This window comes from Aedes aegypti, chromosome 1 (assembly GCF_002204515.2).
Source record: "Aedes aegypti strain LVP_AGWG chromosome 1, AaegL5.0 Primary Assembly, whole genome shotgun sequence".
Lineage (NCBI taxonomy): Eukaryota > Metazoa > Arthropoda > Insecta > Diptera > Culicidae > Aedes > Aedes aegypti.
Window position 1 is genome coordinate 33,380,244 of NC_035107.1, and position 17,183 is coordinate 33,397,426.

The 17,183-nt window shown below is 38.9% G+C and overlaps 1 protein-coding gene across 2 annotated transcripts in view; it reads left to right on the plus strand.

Moving 5' to 3' along the window:
- Positions 1-17,183, plus strand: part of LOC5563924 (octopamine receptor Oamb) — a 725,283-nt gene that overhangs the window by 495,911 nt on the left and 212,189 nt on the right. The gene's annotated exons all lie outside the window — the stretch shown is intronic.

Below are 17,183 nucleotides of genomic sequence, written 5' to 3' on the forward strand. Positions count from 1 at the left end.
TTTCCTTTGAAATTCCCTTCAGAATTTTCTTTCGGTATTTCTTTAGAAATTGCTTTAGAATTTCCATTGAAATATCCTTTGAAATTGCTTTTAGTTTTTTTCGGAATTTCATTTGGAATTCCTCTCAGAATTTCCTTTGAAATTTCCTTTGGAATTTCCTTCTGGAATTTCATCCGGAATTTCCTTCTGGAATTTCACCCGGAATTTCCTCTAGATTTTTTTTTCGAAATTTACATTTAATTGCTTTGAAATTTCATACTGAAATTTGTTTAGAATTCTCTTTGAAATTTCCTTCGGATTTTTCTTCGGAATTTCCTTTGAGGATTTTCTTTAGAATTATCTTCGAAAATTCCTTTGGAGTTTCCTTTGGAATTCCCTGATTTGAAAGTTCCTTCGAAATTTGCCCTTCAGAATTTTTTAGGAATTTCTTCGAAATTTCCATTTAATTTTTTTTTTTAAATTTCCTTTGAAATTTCCTTTGGAATTTTCTTCTGGAATTTGCTCTCGGAATTTACTTTAAAATTATCATTGAAATTTCATTTGGAAGTTCCATTTAAATTTAGGAAGAGAAGAGAAGAAGAATTTTCTTCTGAATTCCCTTAAATTTTTTGTACGGATTTCCCTTGAAATTTTCTTTGGAATTTTTTCTGAAATTTCCTTTGAACTTACAATAGAATTTTCTTTGAAATTTCGTTTGGAATCTCATTCGCAATTTTCTTTGGAATTTTCTTTGGTATTTACTTTTGAGGATTTCTTTTGGATTTTCAGGAACTTTCTTTCCAATTTCCTTCGAAATCTTCTTTGATAGAATTCCGAAAGAAATACTGAAATGAATTCCAAAGGAAGTAAGTATCAAAGAAGATTTGGAAGGAAATTACAAAAGAAATTCCACAGGATGGTTTAAAGAAAAGAAAAATTTGAAAGAAATTCCAAAGAAATGCTGAAGAAAATTCCAAAGGAAATTAAGATGGAAATGGCGAAGGATAATACAAAGGAAAATCCGAAGAATATTCCAAAAGAAATTTCGAGGAAAATTTCGAAGGAAATGCCGTAGACAATTCCTATGTAAATTCCGATGGAAATGCCATAGCGAATTCCGAAGAAAATTTCAAAAGAAATTGTGAATGATGTTCCAAAAAAAATCTGATGGAAAATCCAAAGGATATTCCTAAGGAAGTTCTAAAGGTAATTCTAAAGAAAATTTCAAAGCGAATGCCGAATAAAATTCCAATGGAAATTCCAAAGGGAAATCCAAAGAAACTTTCAAATTCCGAAGGAAATCATGGAAGTTCCAAAAAAGTTCCCAATTCCGAAGGGAATTGCAAAAAAAAAAAACCGGATGGAAATTCCGATAGAAGTTTCCAAGAAAATTCAGATGGAAACACCAAAGCAAAATCCAGAGGAAATACTGGAATAAAAATCCAAATGAAATTCCGAAGGATGTTTTAAAGAAAATTCCGATAGCCTAAGGAAAATCCGAAGAAAATTCCAAAGGTAATTCCGAAAAAAGTTTCGATGGGAATTCCAAAGAATTTCGATGGAAATGCCAAAGGAAATTCCAAAAGAAATTTTGAAGGAAATTCCAAAGATACTTCAAAGGAAATTTCAAAGAAATTTCGAAGGAAATCGCGACGGAAGTTCCAAAAAATTCAAAGAAATTTCTAAAGCAAATCTTAAAGGAAACTCATAAGGAAGCTCCGAAGGAAATTACAAAGCCAGAAGAAGTTCCAAAGAAAATTCCGAAAGAAATTTAGAAGAAATTAAAAAAAAAATACAAGTGCAAAGGAAATTCTAAAGGAAATGCCGAAGGAAATCCACAGGGAATTCTTAATTCTGAAGGAAACTATTAAGAAAATTCCAGAGGCAAAATAAATTACGATGAAAATTCCAAAAGAACATCATAAAAAAATCAGAAGGAAATTCCTAATTCGACAAACATTTCAAAGGACATTACGATTGAAATGCCGAAGGAAAATCCAAGGGATATCCGAAAGGAAATTCCAAAGACAATAACGAAAAAAATCCACAGGGAATTCCGGATTCCGAAGGACACTACAAAAACAATTTTAAAGAAAATTCTGAAGGAAATTCCAAAGCAAGTTCGAAAGTAAATTTCAATGAACATTCTTAAGGAAATTCCAAAGAAAGTTCCAAAGGAAATTCCGAATGAAATTGAGGAATTTATTCCACAAGGAATTCCGAACGAATGTCTAAAGGAAACTCCGAAAGAAATTTCACAGGGAACTCCGAAGGAAATTACAAAGGAATTCACAATTCCAAAGGTACATACCGGAAGAACTTTCCGAAGGAACTTGCAGCAACTTCCTGGAGGAATTTCAAGAGCTTTCGGTGGAATCTCATGGATTCATTACCAGAAGGAACTGCCGGAGAAACTACACGGAAGAACTTTCAGAGGAGCTTCCTGGTGGAACCACCAGTATGAGCTTTTCCGATAAACATCTGGAAGTGGAGGATTTTAGAAAAAAAAGCTTCCTAGAGATACTTTCGGTGCTGCAAGATTTTGGCAAAGAGATAGTAAACAATGAAATTTGGTAAGAATAAGAAGAAGTAAACTCATAATATCAGCTGTCAAACAATATCACCATAATATCCAGTGTGAACGGGTTTTGTGATACAGTTGTATCACGTTGCATGTATCATGATACAACTCCGTAGTCTGAACAAGGCATAGAGACAACACTATCATCCTAATGGTATAACAAAATTAAGCTTTTATTAACATTCTGTTAACAACATATTACATTTAAGGTGAAGATGAATCGAAGCCAACCCTCAAATTTTCGAGAGCACGGATCTGGAGAACCAAACATCCGTTTAAGCTGAAAATTTAATCGATTGGTCACCACCAGCGAGTGACCAATCGATTAAGTTTTCAGCTGAAACGGATGTTTGGTTTTCCAGATCCGTGCTCTTGAAAATTTGAGGTTTGGCTTCAATTCATCTTCACCTTAATTTGCCATAGCAGTAAGGAATTTTTACAGGTGAGTTGATTTCACCTGCTTATAAGAAAAATAAGGTTTCAATTCACTCAACCTAACTTAACCTAAATATATAGGTAACGCAATTTTGTCTAAAAATATTAATTATTTTATTTGACATTTGTTTCAATGTTTCCACATTGGATACTCTATGTAACTCATTGGTACTATACCAGAGTGGAAGCTTCAGAATCATTTTCAGAAATTTATTTTGAATTCTCTGCAGAGCTTTCTTCCTGGTGTTACAACAGCTAGTCCATATTGGTACAGCATACAACATGGCTGGCCTGAAAATTTGTTTGAATATCAAAAGCTTGTTCTTAAGACAAAGTTTTGATTTTCTATTAATAAGTGGATAGAGATATTTTACATATTTATTACATTTGGCTTGAATGCTCTCAATGTGATTTTTGAAAGTTAAATTCTTATCTATCATGAGCCCTAGATACTTAACTTCATCTGACCAATTTATTGAAACCCCTCTCATCGTGACAACATGTCTACTTGAAGGTTTCAAATAAAGAGCTTTTGGTTTGTGTGGAAATATAATCTATAAAACACTGTCGAAGACACCAAACTTCTAGGATGCATATCCACAGTACTATAGAGGTTTTTGTCCTCGAAAATTGCGATCTACAAAGGGAGTGGGCCTTACGATTTTTTTAAAATTTAGTCCTGATATTCTTAACCAAAGAAATCGACTGGTAAGCACAGATTTAACGGAGATTTTTTTTTCTGATACCAACGGTCTGGGGAGCACCGTGCGGATGTCCCCAGCAACTCAATAATGGTTTGAAATTCCCCATTAGTCTAGTTGGTAGAACTTCATTACGGAGCTGATTTCCTTGCGATTTTCATGAGACGACTGAAAATACACAGTCAGCTTTCCCGCACAGCCATCAAGTTGGGTAATTGGTTGGATCGAATTAATTTCGGAACCACTCGCCGCAGCTGCCCGTGATTTATTCCTTTCGCCACCGTTGCTCGAGTGGGTGGCAAAATTTTTACCACGATTCTCGATTTACATTCGGATGGAGATCCATTTCCGTTCGAGTGTCGGCATCGTAGGAGGAGGAGCAGTCGGAGGATGAATAGCACTCTTGACTTCCCGTGCCGCTGATTCGAACGGGTCCTCAGGGGGGAAATTGACTTTTTGTGGAACGCGGCAACGACCTTTGCCAATAATGATGATATAAATATGCGAATCGAACCGAAGTCGGGTTTTGGGACCTGATCAGCATGGCGAATGACGCCCTCTTCGGTCTAGAGGTGCCATCGAGAAGGGCGTGTACTCGCATCCATGAAGGCGACCGAAAGCAATCAAATTATTTAAATTTTCCAGCGTTGCACGTTTCTTTTCAATTTTTATGGATGGCACTGTGCGGAGGTGTTCTTAGCGGGCAGATAGCTACTTAGCCACGATGTTGAACTTTGACCTACAGGTATAGAATTTCCGAGCATTTGAGACCTACCGAAAAAGTAAACGTCTTATACAGGATAATTTCATTTTCCTTTGCAAGTTGCGGTCCTTAAGTTGGTTGTCCGTTTGTTGACGTAAAACGTCTTTTCACTTACCGAGAATCGTAATTATCACATGTCAAAGGGTGATGTGCTAGTACCTACCTTGATACCTTGATGGCTATAGCGTAGCATCACGCCATTGCCGGGGTATTGTAGAGCTCCATCTTCGTCGGTCTTGGGCGAAACTTCTCCAGTTGCCCCGAACGTTTAGGGTCGCCAGGTCCTCTTCCACTGCGTACAGCCAGCGTATTCGTGGTCTTCCCCGAAGCCGCCGACCTCTACCTGGTTCCCTGCTGAATATTATTTTCGCAATTCTTTCTTCCGACATTCGCACTAAGTGACCAGCCCACTGAAGTCTGCCGTATTTTACACGCTTGATAATATTCGCATCTTTGTACACTTGATACAACTTGTGATTCATGCGCCTGCGCCACACACCATTTTCGAGTTTCCCACCGAGTATTGTCCGCAGCATTTTACGCTCGAAAACACCGAGAGCTTTCCGGTCTGTTTCTTTCAACGTCCACGCTTCGTGCCCGTAGAGAGCCACCGGCAGAATCAATTTTTTATACAGGGCGAATTTTGTGTCCGTTTGCAAGCTGCGGGACCTAAGCTGGTTACGTAGTCCGTAAAAGGCCCTATTCGCAGCCGCAACACGTCTCCTCACTTCGCGGGAAACGTCGTTGTCACATGTCACACGTGTTCCAAGGTAAACAAAATCTTCAACAACTTCAAACACATCCCCATCAAACACTACCTCAGCACCTACACCACCATGCCTGACTCTATCTCTACATGCAACCTTGTACTTCGTTTTGGTAGAATTAATGATCAGGCCTATCCTCGTTGTATCCCTCTTCAGAGGCACGAAGGCCTCTTCGACTGACCTGCGATCGATTCCAATCAGGTCTATTTCGTCCGCAAAGCCAAGGAGCATGTGCGACCTTGTGATAATAGTGCCATTTCTTTGCACGCCAGATCTCCTAATAGCACCCTCAAGTGCAATGTTGAACAATAAATTCGAAACTGCGTCTCCCTGCTTCAATCCGTCTAACGTCACGAACGAGGTTGACACCTTGTCTGCGATCCGAACACTTGATTTCGAACCATCCAGCGTAGCACGTATCAGCCTAATTAGTTCCGCCGGAAAACCATTTTCAGACATTATCTGCCAAAGCTCATTTCTTTTCACTGAGTCGTACGCCGCCTTGAAATCAATAAACAGATGGTGAGTCTGCAAGTTATACTCCCGGAATTTGTCTAGGATCATTCGCAAGCTAAACATCTGGTCCGTTGTCGAACGGCCCTCACGAAAACCAGCTTGGCATTCGCCGACGAAGGACTCCTCGAGCGGTCTCAGTCTGTTAAACAGGATGCGTGACAGAATTTTGTACGCCGAATTCAGCAGGGTAATTCCTCTGTAATTGGCACACTCCAGTCTGTGCCCTTTCTTGTAGATAGGGCGGATGAGGCCATCCAACCAGCCGGCGTAGTAAAAAAAAATTACCACAATCATTTAACTGATAAAATGTTGGCAATTTGAAGCACAGAGAAGCATAAACATTCATTTGAAATTGTAAAACTTTCGCAACATAACCTCACTTTGTAACGAGCATGTCGTTAAGTTATTTTCGTAAATGTTTATCCTTGTTGAAATTATTATTAAACTACCAATAGAATGTAAAAGATATAAAACTTTGAGCCAGCCTAATACGAATTCACCGCATGAGCGTTCATTTCGTTCATCTAGCACGCTCCGCTGGATTTAGGGGTCATCCAAAAATGACGTCCATCATTAGGGGGAGGGGGGGTCTATGAAAGTGTGACAGTGCATGTATTAGGTATTGGAAAAAGCGTGACAGAGGGGGGAGGGGGGTCTTGAAATCCCGAAAAACGATGGACGTCATATTTGAATCGTCCCTTATTTTAAATGAGTTCCCACTGCAAAGTGCGCAAAATCACCAACCAAAAGCGAATTCAAATATGCTGGGTTTCTTGCGATGCACGCTATCGACAGCGTTCATCGACCTGTTGAGGATCCTTTGAGGATTTATTGACCTTCAACCTTCCCGATTCCTTCCTCTCATCATTTTGGCCGAGCAGCGAGGTGGTTGATTGAGGCTGTTCGTGGAATGAAAAGCGAAAATGCGCGAATATGACTGTTGGGAGCGTGAGAGCGGTTTTCGGGATCACGAACTTACCTTCGTGATTTCCGGTGACGAAACAAATTATATGACGCTTGATCTGAGGAATCACAAGTCCTACAAGATCATTTCGAACTGATCTGTGGAAGGGGCAGGAGTGGCCCAAAATTGTTATCGCGCCGTGGTGTTGAGTAGAAGGTAGAAGAGTTCAATGCCGCCCCTTCACGTTCATGCGTCGAGTGGGCGCCGTCATCATCATCATCGTTAGTAGGTCGTGAGAACCCCAATGAATGTTGTTTTGTCCATGCGCATGAGACTGATTTTCTCGCCGCAACATAGTCACCGTTGCTAGGCGGCTACACGGCATTTTTATGCTAGCCGTGAATTAATTTCAAATTGCCCGTAAACTGTTTGCTTTGCAAACGCAAGATTGCACGTCGTTGAAACCACACCAAGCCATAAACACACACACGATAGGTAGCCAGGGACAGTAGATGGGAAAGGTAGAAAGAGACTAGGAAGCGAGAAGCGAAGGAGAGAAATGAACACTTTGTACTTGTAGAAATGAAATATGGGGGGTCTGTAGCCTTGAGGTTACGCTTTCGCTTCATAAGCGGAAGGTCATGGGTTCGATTCCCAGCCCCTCCACAAAAAAACCCGTCCAGCCACCAGAAGACGCCTCACGGAGGACCGTGCTTTGGGGAGCACATCCATCCTCCGTCAGTATCAGATGGTGACTGAGACAAACTGACCCAATGTCATATATAACAGGTCCGGCTCTTAGTATGTGTTTGCTTGTATTAGTCACGAAAAAGATGTAAACAAACGATCAGCTGATGGTGACGACAAGGCTGCGAAAAATTTTGTTCGCAGTTTCCTCAACGTGACGTCATCTTCGGCTGCTTCGTGAACCTTCGGCTCGCCGAAGTTGGCATTGCACAACTACCACTTCAAAACTGATGTTATCACAAATACTGATTTGATGTTCGCCCGCACCTCTAAATACCCCACATCGAAACTGACCCTCTTCGTAGGGCTGGTAGCAAAAAGTAGTGCCGAAAAAAGTTATATTAGTGACCAGATTTGAGAAATAAGTGACTAAATAGTGACTTCCGATTCTCAAAAAAGTGACTAAAAGAGACTTGAAAATCAAAACGTAATTAGTTTTATTTCAGTTCTACTACACTGTTTTACGATGAAGAAGAGAATATTCAATATGATCTACTGCAGGTAGCAGGGCTAGTTAAGTACCAACTTTGGAAATTTTTATCGTACTTCCAAAATTTTAAGATATTGCCAATATGTTTCTGAACAGAAACGTTAGTATTTACGCAAATAATACTTTTTCAGCAGATTTCCAACCTTTTCAAAATTTTAGAAAGATGCTTGACACTGTTTGTGTCTTTTATACCAACAAAGTATTTTATTTTGTAATGTAAATTAAAAAAATAATATATTTGTGATATCATTTTTTTGTCATTTAACATTTCCATCGAAACTCACAAAAATGATTTCTGAAATTGAATTCATTGTAAACAGTGTAGTGTGTGTAATTTTTTTCATAAGAATTCAAGATTTAGTCTAGAAAAAATATTAGCGTATAGATAAAGATGGAAAAAATATAATATTCACAAGAGGCTACTTTCTATTAGTTTTATTTTGTGTAAGTAGATCAAGATTACGGAAAATGTACCATCAATCTACCAATCAATATTTCAAATTAAAAATGATGATGGAAGATCGAATATGATACTTAAGACCAATGTATCATAGACGCGTCCTTTGAATGCCGACTAAGGGAGAACAAATAGTTGAATCGATCCTGAGTGAAATTAAAATTTCCCATCAGCATGTTAATTGGGAGGTACGTTTGGCCGAATGGACATTTAGCATAAAGACGATTGGCTTAGGGGACAGGATCCGTCATCAATTTCGGAATTTTCAAAAGCAGTTTTTTCGTTCAAAATCAAGAAAATTTACAGGAAAATGTGTTCCCTGTATTCTGTTCTCCAACCGAAACACAGTGAACACATTTTCATCGAATAATTTTTAGTTTTGAACAGAAAAACTGCTTTTCAAGTTTTGATAATGACGATGATTACGTAATCATCGTCACAAATAGAGTGAAACCAAAGACAAATTAAAGACCTCCATGTCCCTTGCATTTGGCCAAAACTTTATGGCTTATAAGGTAATCTAGAATGCCGTGAGTTCTGTCTGATCTTTCGACCTTGACGCTTGCTCCTACGGGGGCCAGCGACGAGGGCAGGATCAAACATGCCGCGCGTCGGTCTAGTAAGTGAAAAAGTGGCGTGATCGGTTAGTTCTTTTTGATCCTTTGACCTTGACGCTTGCTGCTGGGCAGTGCGTCAAGAAAGCCAAGTTTTTTTTCCTTTTCGGGTCGCGCGCCTATTTTTTTCTGAGTGCTTTTATATAGCCGAGCAAACGAGTGAGGCTGAGAGTGGATTGTGGCTGCACAGTGAAGGATAAAGGATCAATTGGTGAGCTCGTTTCATGCTACTATTTCTAATCTAAAAAATATGTATGACTGCACATTTAATCGTTACAATTGTGGGACGTATATATGAATTTTCAACAAACTATGAATTGTTCGTCACTGTGAGTGTCGACACGAACTCTGATTCATGAATTATTTATGTTTCACATTTTTTTTTTTTCAGAACACCCTTTTTACCTTTATTTTTGTAATTAAAAAAAACTTTGAATGGTTCGACACTACAAGTGTAGACTTGCGAAAGGTTCACTTTATTCAACAAACTTTGGATGGTTCGCCACTGTAAGTGTCGGCATAAGAATAAGAGTGTTCTATGATGTTCCAACTAATCGAGTTTTTTGTTTCTTTTCAAATAAGTAAAATATAATAACACATGCTTTCGTCCTGACAGCTGTAGGAATGTTACATTTAGGTATTTGTTCAACAAACTTTGAATGGTTCGTCACCTCAAGTGTCGGCATAATTTTCCACTACATAGAAATTGTTCATATCAAATGAAAATATTATATTTTCAAATAAGCATGTATATATCTCACAAATCATTATTTATCATGGTCTAATCGCTTATCAAAGTGAATCCTGTGTCCCAACGATCCTTCCCATTAACAAACATCCCTCCCAGTAACCTTTGTGGAGATGCAGAGGCAAACACGGTCTCCAAATAGCAAAGGTTACACACTAACATTCCTTCCCCCAATCCCACCTGACTGCAAGGACGTGGCCGGCGCCGTTATTGACCCTATATAAATAGAGGCACTGAATTATGCACATTGAAGAAGATTATGGCCAATCCCAGCCGAACTTCTAGTTGATTCTTTGTGCATTTTCACTGACTTCGGTCAATCACGGAATAGCAACCATTGATATGTGTAGTCAGTCTAAGCTAAGCTAAGCTATAAGGTAATCTAGAATGCCGTGAAAAGTGTACTGCGATCTGTCAAACTTGGGTACCTTTTGTACTACCGAGGGACCAAATGCAGTACTAGAAGTGGTACCCAATCTGAGCCCGAGTGGGACGAACCTGGTGAAACTCTATAAAAGATTAACTTTCTCCACAAAAAAACATGAACCAAAGTTTTGATTCTGACATGAAGTTAAATCAAAACTCAGCCTTAATTAAAAGAAGGCCGTTTCGTTATTTTATCTCGAAAATTCAGCTTAAAATAGTTGAAAAAAGTGACTTTTTGACGAAAAAAGTGACTTTAGTTGAAATGGCTTCAAAAAAGAGACTTTAAAGTGACTGGCTTAAAAAAAGTGACCAAGTCACTAAAAAGTGACTCGCTACCAGCCTTGTCTTCGCAGGCAGATAGCCTCACTAACAGCTCTCTCCTACCTGTTCGGTGTGAGAGTAAAAGAGTAGGAAAGAGTGAAAGCAGATGTAAATATAGATAAGTTGAAAATAGATCTGTATCGGTAAAAGAAGCTACAGATCAACTGATTCCGGCACAGTAGTGGCCACGAGCACAGAATGCCTTTAAAAAAAAAAATAAAAAAAATATAAAAAGCTCGAATGAAAAGCTTTGTTTTATGGTAGCATGAAACACTGCGGGTCGTAAAAATTTAGAAATGTAATTTATTAAAGTCCCTTAGAAGTGAAGTTGGTCGAAGGTTTTCCATGTCGTTCGTGTTTCGCCTGTAATTTTCTCTGTTGTTTATTTTACTGGGGAGGTTGGCTCCGAAACCAACCGGGCAACTTTTTATTCGGACACATTTTGGTCCGAAGAGAATTTGTAGACTTGGCCAGTGATGATAAAAACCGTCATCGCTGTTTTGTCACCGACCGACGATCGATTTCACGCTTCTGATAGTTATATCACAGACAAACAGACGTAACACTTAGAACAAATCTCGATCAAAATCATAGTCACGAGGGCATGTACGCCCAATGCTAAAATCGGTGTGTTTGGCCGATAGGCCAACAGATGGCGGTAGTGTGTAAACGTCAAACACGAACAAAAACGATGCGAGCGCTGCGGGTGGCGGATTGGCCACCTACCATATTTTTGAATCGACCGTTAAAAAGGTGGTCGATGGACAGTGATGAGACTGTGACGTCTGTTTGTCTGTGGTTATATTCAATATAATAAATCTGGAAAAACCAAGCCTTATTCCCCCTGAAAGGTCTAAACGGACGGGCAACCCTAATCTTGGTGAATAGTCTCCCTCGGGAGTGGCGCTTAAGCTATCCCACTTTATAAAAAGGGAAGTCCAGGAGGCTGACCGTTACAACACATGATCGCCAATACCAGATATAAACATAAATTCTCCTACGCATTTGGATAAACATTCCTGGTTTCCCGGTTCCAGGCATATTGTTTACTTTATATGCACACGACTACCAAGCCGGATTTCATCGTTTGAAGTTCAGGTGGCGACGGTGGAACCAAACCAACCAAACAGATCCCGCATAATCATGAACCATATTCATACCGTTTCCAGTACTATCCTCTACCACATGTGACCATATGTGAATAATTTCGTATAAAATTACAAGTTACAATATACTGGGGAATAGGCGGTTAAGTTATGTCACCATTCCAAATCGCTATTTTTTTCCAAACATAATTTTACGATGACAGTTCGTCAAACGGTTACTATACTATCCATTATTTTGCTGAATCTACAGTATGACACATGTTTATGCTAGAGAACAAAAATTTTCTGAAAAGCTGTGTACATTCAAACAGAAATTCTTTGCCATCACTAGCGCCGCCACATAACGAATTGCGTTAATCAGTGGTGAATATCAGTATTTTGAAATATTTCATATTCACCACAGACATTGTCATGGGAACTCAGTGATGACAGCGCCACAACGATGTTGTTACTTGTGTTGCCATACAAAATGACCGTCAATTGTCTTACACAGTTCTACTATCGGACTTCAACATCTGTTATCTGTGATATGACAAACAGTTTGATAATAGTTGAACTATATGTTTGCAATGAAAACGAATAATGTGTTTGTAACAGTTGTTTTACAGTGTATTATGGTATTTTAACGATCAACGCTCCGTCATCGTTATCATCGTCATCATCGAAACTTCAAAAGCAGTTTTTCTGTTCAAAACTGAAAATTATTCGATAAAAATGTGTTCACTGCGTTTTGTATGGAGAATAGAATACAGTGAACACATTTTCCTGTAAACATTCTTGATTTTGAACGAAAAAACTGCTTTTGAAAATTCCGAAATCAATGACGGATCCTGCCCCCTTAACCACATGCGATGCTTTTCGATTGTTTTTATCCAGCTTTTTACGAGCGCTATTGACCGCCATAATCAGGCTCGCTTTCTGTTAGGGATCAATCGATCTAACATTTGGATTGGGTCGTTTGACCGCTAATCGATGAGTTGTTGATCGACATAAGGCAATCTGACGTTTAATCACTCTTCTCTTTTCCGCAATCGAGCGTAAATGGATTGTTTTCATACGGAAACCGTTTTCGTATGAAAACAACAAACTGAAATTTCATTTGATCTTGTTGCTGGAAAAAGAAGGCTGAGAGAGCCTTATTATCGATTTGCTATCAAACCACAGGACTGAAACGGCTGTCATCTACGAACAACTGAAGTGAAGCCAAAAAATTGGTGCTGGAGAAGGTGCTGATTTGACAGCTCGTCCAAAAATACAATTTTTAGGCACGAGACATACTCGTTTTCGAATGCGACATTCAAATTTTACCTCTCAATCTGGTGTTAAGTGCGTATTACCAAAGACAAATTAAAAACCCCCATGTCCCTTGCAGTTGCCCAAAATTTTATGGCTCATAAGGTAATCTAGATTGCCGTTCAAAGTGTACTGCGATCTGTCAAACTTGGGTACCTTTTGCACTACCGAGGGACCAAATGCAGTACTAGAAGTGGTACCCAATCTGAGCCCGAGTGGGACGGACCTGGTATTACTTTATCCAGTTTTTCTGTAATTGCTGGATAATTTAGCCACATTTTATTATACACAACGACAAGCGATTATCAATAGTATAAAGTTTTTCTCATACGACATTTGTCGCTTCCGCGCGGGGTTTGATGAGGGCGAAGCCTAAATTTGTTTACTCTAACACTAGCGCCACACAGATGGTGATAGGCTTCAAGAACTAGCGCTTTCTTCAGGAGGTGGTATCAAACGACCCAAGCCAAATGTCAGATCGCCTAGTCCCTACCAGAAAGCGAGCTTTTTTGTGACGGCCATTAGTGCTGATGATGATGATGATGATGGTCCCACCACATACCCCTACAATGGTTTGAGCTAGACGATATATCTTTAAGATAATTATTATGATCAATTTAATCAGATATTGCAAAACGAAACGGTCTGATTATTTTTTACAGATATAAATAACATAGAAATTTTCATACTATACAGCAACAAAGAAATTTTGTAAACACCATTGATCTTAACCACAGATGTTCATAAGCATAACCAGTGATCATGATATTCCGACAAAATCCAAAACCTTGTCAGGATTGAAAACTCCGCAAGACGATTTCAAAACTATCGACAACATTCGCATTTTCAAGAAGTTTCCGACATTCAACTAGCGAGCCTACTAATAATCCAAAGAATCCTTCAACAGTGCAATTGTCCAATTTTGTTTACAAATCATAAAATAGTCATTTATACCTGTATACCGCGCGCGAGACTCAAACTTTTGTAGACTTCACAAAAAAATAGGTTTAAAGCTAAAGCTACGTCAACAATATAAAAATCCATCATCATCATCAGGGTGAACATAATAGTTTGTCTATACCCTAATGAAATAAAACAAATAAATTCTGCAATCAAATAATCTGTTTGTAAAACATCGTCAAGATACAAAATTAGTCATTATTAAAAAATTACCATTTGGCTGCTCAAAATACAGTTTTTACGTGTGAAATGCATAGTCTCTTGAACTGTGACAGAGTCGTTGCACGCTTTATTTGTATTGGCATAGAATTGAAAACATTTATTCCTTGAGTTTTGTGAAGCACCATGCAGAAAATTGGGTGTTCTGATTTCGTCCGCGTTTCTTGTGTTATATCTATGAATGTCACTTCCTCTTTCAATTCTGTCACACAAATATCGAGGCAGCAAACCGTTGACTACTTTAAAAACGAACACCATTGTCAAATAAACAATTCTTTGCTTCACTGACAGCCATTGTAGAGCGTCTAACAAAAAAAGTGAGGAAGTGAGTCTATCACACCTTAAAATCAAGCGCATAATTTTATTTTGCAAGCGCTGCAATCTCGATATTTGTGTTTCATAAGCCAAAAACAAAATGGAAGGGCAAAAATCCAAGTGAGGAGAGATGATTGATTTGTACAACAATATCTTACTAGCAATGGTTAATTCGTTTTTTAATCGACAAAGAATACCGTACTTCTTGGCTATTTTCTTGATGACATTGTTAATATGAGTGACAAATTTAAGCTTATCATCAATAATCACGCCAAGATATTTAATTTCTCGAACGCGATCAATAGGGTAACGACTGTTTATTTCGTTCTTAATCGCTAACAGTTGGCGCCAGCGGCAAAAAGTACAGGCAACAACCTTTCGAACATTCAGTTTCTGTCACCGGCCGCCGAGCGACGACACTGTTGTTTGTATTCCTCCCACTGATCACGCTACGCTGGATTCTCAAATTTCTCAAACTTTCAACACAAGCGCATGGAAGAATGGTAGTCGGAGAACTGTCAAAACATATGGAAAATAATGAAAAACGTGAATTTCTTGCAATTTGGAAACTGGATCAAAAAAGTAGTGATTAGAAATCAAGTGTAAAGTGAATACATCACTTTTTGTGTTTAGTTCATCTTCCGTAGAGCTTTCTTTGCTTCAGGATTTCGTTTTTACTACCATTGAAAAAGAGCCATCTATTGCCTTTTCAGTTTTGAATATCGCCCTATTGCCTCATTGTCAATTTCAACAGAGACTTGTTCATTATTACGATTCCGCGAAATGATCATGAATTTTGTTTTACTTATGTTCAATTTCAGTTGTTTAAACTTCAACCATCTACTTAAATAACGCAAATCTTCATTCAAGTTTGAAACGGCTTGTTCTAAATTTTTAGCTGCAATGAATAACACGGTGTCATCCGCAAACAAATTAATATCACAAAATCGTAAAACTCGTCTCATGTCATTAATGTACATAATAAATAAAATGGGCCCTAATACACTTCTCTGTGGAACACCAAGATTACTTTCCACGGGACTGGAAACCGAATTATTAAAAACAGTCCGTTGAGAAATACCTGAAGGTCGTAGACACAAAAGTCAATTTGGACAAATTGAGTTGTAAGATTGTGAAAAATAATAGAATCGTTCTGGTGGTGGGCTTCGATCCCACGACTTCCAATACGCTAGACTGGGCGCGTTAACCAACTACGCCACAGAACGGGTAACGATTCTGCAGCGCAATCGGCCAACCTGAAACCAAAGTCCGTCACGACCCCATTTTCTCCTTCACAACCCTACACCTCCTTCGGCTCTCTGAGATGCCCAATTCGACTCTCCTAAGCGTGCCTACGAACAACAGCATGACAACCCTAGTTGAGTGAATTTGAGCGGCGATCTCTCTATCGCAAAAGGGGTCGATATGACGAGATACGACCACGTCGAAAGCCGGACCCATACTAACCATCTCATTGAGCCAACGTTGGCTTATGAGTAGTGTGGCACAAACAAGGCAACAGTGCGACGCTAAAAATAAAATCTCTCACTGTTGTTCAGTTCAAGCAAAGTTGCTTGAAACTGAATGGTCTACAACTTTGCTGAAGCATGTATAATATAATTTCTACAAATAAGAAAGTTAGTTACACAATTTCTATGAAAATGTGGTCCACCCTTATTTTTAATAACACCAAACAAAGGGCTTAACTAATACAAACAAATTGTAGAAGACCGTTTTTGTCTAATGTTTTATTCTAAAGCTCAAAATGCATCTTTCCGCGTAAAACTGATTCCTGGACCATAGTGCAATGACATGAAAGCAATCTTGCACAACTATAGCATTAATATTATCTACTCCAGCCGTTTTATCTAAAGAAAAACATATACTTCTTAATTCATCAAATGTAATCGGGTGAAAACATTCAAGTTTACATCTACTATTAACCGGTTGTTTGATTTCGTCAGGTTCAGCAACCAACTCAATAGATTGGTTGACCGATGAAACGCTATCGACAAAATATTTGTAAAAATTACATGCAATTTCTTGTTCTGACTGATCTAATGTACAATCGTAAAAAGCCGGATACAATAAAAAAGCATGTGTGACGATAAATTTCGATTTCTTTTTACTTTTCTTATTCTTGCACTGCACATGTTTGAAAAGTCTAATAATTTTTTTTTAAGGCGCTCCGTGCTCGTGGCCACTACTGTGCCGGAATCAGTTTACCTGTATCTTCCTTACCGATACAGTTCTATTTTTAACTTATCTATATTTACATCTGCTTTCACTCTCTTCTGCTCTTTTTGCTCTCACACCGAGCAGGTAGGAGAGTGCTCTGCTGTTGGTCCAATAGATTTCCATAAGCCATAGTCCATTGCTCTTGCGGTGGTTCGTTTTGCCGTGTTCCTGAGTCGTTTTGAGGCTAGCTGCCTGCGAAGTGGGTCAGTTTGTCTCAGTCACCATCTGATACTGACGGAGGATGGATGTGCTCCCCTATGCACGGTCCTCCGTGCGACGTCTTCTGGTGGCTGGACGGGTTATTTTTTGGAGGGGCTGGGAATTGAATCCATGATCTTCCGCATATGAAGCGAAAGCGTAACCTCAAGGCTACGGACCCCCCAAGTGTAATAATTGTACTCCTAATTGTTAACACACTTGTAGACTGTAGCTTGATGCCTTTTGATGCTGCGGGAGATGTGAAATCCTGCGTTGCTGGTTGATTCGCCAATGTGAGGGAAGCGCAGCTTAAGTTTCTAGATGAAAATTGGCCGGATCATTGAAACGCCTCTGAAAAAATTATTCGATGTCCGTTAGTGCTGCAATTCATCCTCTTAGTTCACA